The sequence below is a fragment of the Malus sylvestris genome, chromosome 8 (genome assembly GCF_916048215.2).
Source record: "Malus sylvestris chromosome 8, drMalSylv7.2, whole genome shotgun sequence".
NCBI classification, from domain to species: domain Eukaryota; kingdom Viridiplantae; phylum Streptophyta; class Magnoliopsida; order Rosales; family Rosaceae; genus Malus; species Malus sylvestris.
The window spans coordinates 896,734-903,587 of NC_062267.1; the positions used below are offsets into that span (position 1 = coordinate 896,734).

Sequence of the window (6,854 nt, forward strand, 5' to 3'; positions counted from 1 at the left end):
TGCATCTCATATATCATCCTTACAAAATATTAACCAAATCGGAAATGTTTAAGACATCTAATTGGGTCCAAAGAAATTAATGGATGCTTTGTTATATAAGAAACAATGAAATTTTATCTTGATAATTAAATAAGCAAATGGTTTCTGATTGAATTGAATTTTTGCAAGGATAATCTATGAATCAAGACTTACAAAATAAACGGTCCGGATCATTGACGTTCGTTGTGGAGTGAGCCCACACCTAATTCCCATTTTTTGAAAAAAAAAATGGGGATCCTTATGCATAAAGGATATATATATGTCGGGTTTTTTACACCATTTTTGACACATTTTTGTGAGATCCACTATGTAATATATTTTAACTATCTGAACGTCTATATTTTAAAATATCATTCATAGATCATCTTATTTGCAAAAAGTTTGACAAATTCAAAACTATTAAGACATTTATTTATAGTAAAAAAAGTGGACGAATACGATTCTCTAAAGAAACCCTAAATCTTTAATTCAACGATTGTGTAGTTTCAAATTTGAATGGTCTTTTTGTAGAAATTTATTTTTAAGAATTAATTTTACAAGTTTTAGCACAGATAGTGAACCGAATCACATAAAGAAATGGAGATTTCTTAGAAGAGAACATTTTCATCGGAAAAGTTAGAAGAATTTACAATGTAGCATGCACGTACATGCCCATGCAAAAGAATTTATTTCGTTTTTTATAAGAAAAATTCAGCAATTATATAATTGATATTAACTTCATCTATGCAAGTTTATGTTACGCTGCAAGTTCCAAGTCCGAATAAAATTGAAAAGAGAGTGCATCAGGTAGTCGATAGTTAACATGCCAGAAGAAAATCTTTGCTAAACCAAATTTCGATTTACCTAATAAAAAGGTGTTAGTGAAATTGACTAATTAGTGCTTAAACGTGTTTGGATTGTTTATTTTCCCAGATCCTCCAATCACATTCGTTCATCGTACATCGTGCGGTTGAAAATCATTGTAGTTTTTTTATTTAAAATTGAATATAAACAGTACCAAACAAAAACTGACTGCATAATATACGATAAACATATGTGATTGAAGAATTCCAAAATCTTCATAAAGAAGATTCCGAGATCCTCACTAAGAGGATCCGACTGATCCTCTCTCTTTACTTTCGATACATACATGTCATGACTGATCCCTGAGTATGTGAGACTGAATTGGAAAGCGAACTCTTTGCACAATGATGGGAAACCCAGCACGTGGGATGGTGGACGCATAGCTGTTGTGCTCTGTAACTCGCCACGTGTACTGTCTGTGGATGTCTATAATTTTACTCCTGCCGCCGAAAAAAATTAAACAAAAAATGATCATGTTTACGTGTGTCTTTTTGGTTAAACTGAAATTAGTCAGCTTGGTCACAAATCTTAATTATGGTTGATATCTTGCTCATATATGCTTAGCACATTTTCAGAATCCAGGAAAAAAAAAAAAAACAAGCAAACCAAGTGATTAGATGTGTATATTACATGAAACATGTTTCTATTAATTACAAATTTTATCTCTCTTAATTTTCACTAAAAATGAATTTAAATCAAATTATTATGGCTAATTTATTGTGAAGTTTAACAAAGCTGGAGTCATGAAGGGACCAAGATGGTCCTAGGCCCCTCTTGACACTTTTTCCACACATAAAAGTTTAGTGTCACTACTAGAAAATATTATTTTGCCGACAAATTCTAAGCCGACAAAGAAAACTTTTATCGGCACAAAAGCCCTCTTCCGACGAATGTTTTAATTTATTGGCTGAATATTCACACTATAACCAATTTATAGTGCCAATCTTAGCCGACAAAAATTCAGACCTTACCCGATAAAAATTCATGTTGTACTTATGATTTTCAAGGTTTTTCAAAGGCTTGGCTCAGGCCCCGAATCCGGCGTTTTTACTTTTATTTCTTTCATCGAGTTTGATTTGAGGTTGGTAGCTTCTATGAAGTTTAAGCTATCTATTACTACTGTGAGCTTTGATGAGGACTTTGGTTCGAGGATCAATGGAGGGAGAGAGGAAGAAAGTCAAAGATGATTGGGGTTTAGGTTTAAGAAAGAGGATGATGATGATAATACAAATACCAGAACCGAAACAAGTTGATCGGTTGCTCACTGATCGGGAGAGCATTTCGGACTGAGACATTTGAGCTCCTGTTAGTCTAAAATTCTGGCTCTGCTGCTGAGACTCAATCCACTCTTCTACCTTTAATGTAAATAATATAATATGTAATAAAAAATAAAGAATTATAATTGCTTGTAAGTTATAGGATCCAAAATAAGTTTATGGATGTCGATCATCGATCAACCTGGTAAAGCAAAAGCTTTGGAGTGACCGACATTGCTGATAAGGCTCCACGTAAGAGCATGCATGGACAATGGTGGCGTGGAATGCACTTCCCGCTGTGGGTCTCCTGCTTTAAACTTTACACATGGAGCCGCGTCTTTGTTAACGATTGTCAAATACGCACATTTTAATTAAGTAAACGGAGTTAAGAAAGTTAGAGCACAAGTCAGGATGGCCGAGTGGTCTAAGGCGCCAGACTCAAGTTCTGGTCTTCGAGAGAGGGCGTGGGTTCAAATCCCACTTCTGACAAATGTATCTTTTTGATAGTTTTATTTTCTTTTGAATAATTTTTTGCTTCAACTCAGTGCCTTTGAGAATTCAGCGGCCTCACAGACATAATTCAAAAGAAATTTTGACTTTATTTTTTAAGTTATCCATGAATTACACGAAAGCTTATAAGTTTAGTAATTAAATTGGGTATCTGGAACGTCAACAAAGCAAAGCACATTGTATGCATGCATGTGTGCTTTTGGTGCGATGACTTGCTAGCTATATACTGCTTTTGCCTACATGAATTGACGTGGGAGCTTTGGTTTGTAGAGATATGTAGCATTGCAGCTCAAAAGAGTACTTTTGCTGTTGAATTTAGTTGGAACGGCCGGGTTTAGCGTTTAATACAAACTCATGTGTAAGACTCTCTCTTCCTATGATCTTGTATTAGTGGTTGAGAGCCCCACGCAATAACAATGAAATTGTTCAATCTCTCTCCGCATAACATAATGTACTTTAAATATGTAAATCACACTTAAAGCCGGGATGTTAGCATTACAAACGATTAATCACTCAATAAGCAGAGTTATATAGTTGCTTAAAACATGTTGCGTATATGGATAATCCAAAACCCTAGCACACCAAATTTTCTGCTTTTAAAACGAAATGAATAAATAAAAATTGGTGGTTTTGAGACTTTTGACCATCATGCATGCAAAAGTGCAGAAGGTTCGATAGCTTAGCTAGGTTATCAAGTTGGCGGTGGAGGGAACTCTGCATAATACGTATGATGATGACATGCAACTGATGCGAGTGGAATGTCGACGCTGCATGTTCAAAAGGTGCCCGCGCTCCCTGGAAAGTCCCATGTGGAGTTGCAGCATGTGCAAAAATTGACCTCATCAGAAAGTTCTTCCCTTATCTTAATTAGACCCCTTTAATTTTGGGATGACCATGGAATATTTGCAGCACTGCACAGGTACTAACTGTTAGGCTGTTAGCTAGGCGATGACTGTTTAGTTTATACTTTTTAGCAACTTGCATGCATTTGCAACGGTGGTCCAATGAAAGGAGATCAGATCGATATCTGTTGATCGAAACCGCGATACGAAAACATGTTTCTCTAATTTCTTTCCCCCTTGTTTCTGACTTTTAGATTGTTGATCAGACATTGTGTACTGTTGTAGAGGATATAAATCTAGCTGATAGGGTATCTTTTTTGGTAAATTGCTTTTTCTCTCTTCTTTTTACTTTAATTGTGCACAAATGGCTGATGTATATGGACCCTCCCTAACTATAAAAAGTGATTTTATTAATCTAAAGTAAAAGTATTACATCGAAGGGAAAGATCGACTTGTAAGTTGTAATAAGGGGCAGCTGACAAAGTGATGGCATGGAAGGTAGGTGCCATGCAATTTAACCTTTATATCAATAGTAAAACAAGTTAACTCGTTATTCATGAAAGCTCGAACTTAAAGACACCATATACTGTTATACCGTAGTGCTAGGAACATCCTTTTTTTCTTTCTTAAATATGCATATAAATACCAATTCGGAGTTTCAAAAGAATGAGGTTAGGATCGGAAGCTGATTTGAGTAAAGTGCAGTTTGTCTGAGTCGTGTGTTTGGCCCAACACACATACTTTGCATATGATTTTGCTTCATTGGGCAAGATGGGCTTAGCTCTGCAGACTTTCTATAAAAGCTTATTTGGGTGGACTTTTCGATTTAACAAACAAGAAAAAAGACAAAGGAAAGAGATTGAAAGTAATAGTTTTTGTTGGTTGAGAACTTTGGAAAATCCAATAACTTATGGATATCGCAGTTCGGCGTTTAGAATATGCAACTAGCATTGTTTGGCATGATCCAAACAAAAGAATCTGCAACTAGCAATTTTATATATTTTATTACAAATTTCTCTGAGGTATTAAGTTTGACAAAAAGTTAATATACAGTGGAGATTCACTTATTCTGGTTTGATAATTAACTCACACACCTAAAAAAGAATAAAGTAATTTCCTTTCCAACAAAGGATTATAGGTCAAAAATGGAGGCTAGTTTCACATTCAGATCATTATCCAGAGTCCCCTTTAATATAGTTATTTTTGTCTGTTAATTATATATGTATATACATGTTCAGGCGGCAATATATATATATATATATATATATAAGTATGTATGTATATATCATATTCTTCAAATTTCAGGCTGTATTTGTTCTTATTGGCGATAATGATGCCCCAACGAAAACCTATATATATATATATATATATATATATATATATATATATATGAAAGCTTTTAGTTTGTTCATATATATGCATGTATAGTCGAGTCATTTATGTAAACATAAGGGTAGAAAACTAATGCAGGAGGTAGTAGTTAAGTAGAAGTTTAGTTTTGTGTGAGTCAAGTTGACAAGACAAAAGTGTGGCCGCACTGCACTTTGGTCCAACATCTCATTCATCATGACTCGGAATTCAATTAGCGGTAATCATCCTTCTTCAAATTTCATTAAATAAACAATAATACAAGCAAATTATTAGGAATAATTTTGACAAGCAAGCAACTTGAAGGGTTTGCCAACTTGAAAACAAAGGAATCATTTTGACAAGCAAGCATCATGAAGTGTTTGCCAGCTTCAAAACAAAGTTTCCCGGCTGCATTTGACTAAATCAGTGGTAGTGGATTCGATGTCTTTTCACCATCTCTAAGAGCCCCAACAAGAAGTATTTGAGCTTGATTGGACATAAAGGGGATTCAGCTTCACTGTTCACAAAGCGACATGAGTCCTTGTATTGATTGTTTCGTATCATGTATTGATCATATGGCGTTTTAAATTCTATTTTTGAGTCAAAAAATACAAAAGTATTAAATTTTACACGATCGTAATGATCACAAAACGGTAAATTCATTATCATATCCCGCCCCAAATATACCTGTTATGAAACTGGTTGTGCATGAACATATATGTTATATGCATAAGCTAATTTGGACACATGCCGAAAATTCTTGACCCGAACCAGAAAATAACTAAAGGGGCACACACGCACACCAGAGTGGAATGGAATATACGGCGCTCCACATCTCTCATGAGTTATATATACATAATTTATATGATTAAAAGTTTAATAAAATAAGATAAATAAAATGAAGGGTGGTGTGGTGGTAGCGTGGATAAGGCAGGCCAAGCCAGCCACTGAACCATCGTGCGTATGACGGATGCTGCGCATGCAGCGGCCGCAGCAGCACCACCAAATGAAGGACGTGCGTTTCTTGATTCTTGACACCGACCTCCCTTGGCCACTTCGAAACCTCTAACAGTCACCACCCACCACATATATAATCTTAACCTTATTATTGTTTGCTTACACACTTGACACTTACAACAATCAAATGAGCCACACTTTCCAGAAAGTGAATTTGGATAAACAGACACTTGTTACAATTCAATCCACAAGTTTTATTCTAGAAAATCTTTAACACATATACGACATCTGTTTTATGAGGTCAATTTAAGGTTGTTAAACGATATTGTCGAGAATTCTATAATTTACTTGTATGTGGGATGCATCAATGCATTAGTTAGACATATAAATTTACATTTGACAATCTCAATTTAGCATTGAAACAAGTTATGCTTAATTAGTTTTGTGATATATTTTGTTATGATGAGAAAGTAAGTTCATAGGGATATTGGGACACAATCATTAACGCAATCACCAAACCTTTGTTTCCAAGGATTATGATAACATCAAATAATTAAAAGAAAGAATAACCATGGATGACGCAAATGTGTCATAATGTCTTGTCAACATAAGTTAGTTAGGGTTTATTACCGATGATAGGGTCATTGCAAACTCTAACATAATTAGTTTAGCCATCATGTATTCTCACAGTTTTCAAACTATAATTATGAATACTTTTGTGAAAATGTAGAAACGTTGTTGATGCACAAAATCTGGTTGAAATCGATTGCGAGAACTGATATATAGTTTTTCGTGAAAATTGTAAAGTGTGGTAATTGATAGACAGAGATTGCGAAAATCACTTCTCAAACATTAATATTAAACACAGAAAAAGTGAATGATTAAGGTCATCTCATACATAACCATCCACATATTTGAATAATCAAAATTCAAAAAGCTTTATTATTTACATTATCCTCGTCCCATTATTGCTTCATATAGTGTCAAATTTAAATGATACAAAAATACATACAAAATGCTGAGTGACAAAGTGACATCAAATGGAAATAATACAAGC

The 6,854-nt window shown here is 34.5% G+C and overlaps 1 non-coding gene across 1 annotated transcript; it reads left to right on the forward strand.

The window, feature by feature from the left end:
• The first annotated feature begins 2,543 nt into the window (after positions 1–2,543).
• On the forward strand, positions 2,544–2,627 carry TRNAL-CAA (transfer RNA leucine (anticodon CAA)). The gene has a single exon. It is a non-coding gene; the product is annotated as a tRNA-Leu (tRNA).
• The last annotated feature ends 4,227 nt before the right edge of the window (positions 2,628–6,854 follow it).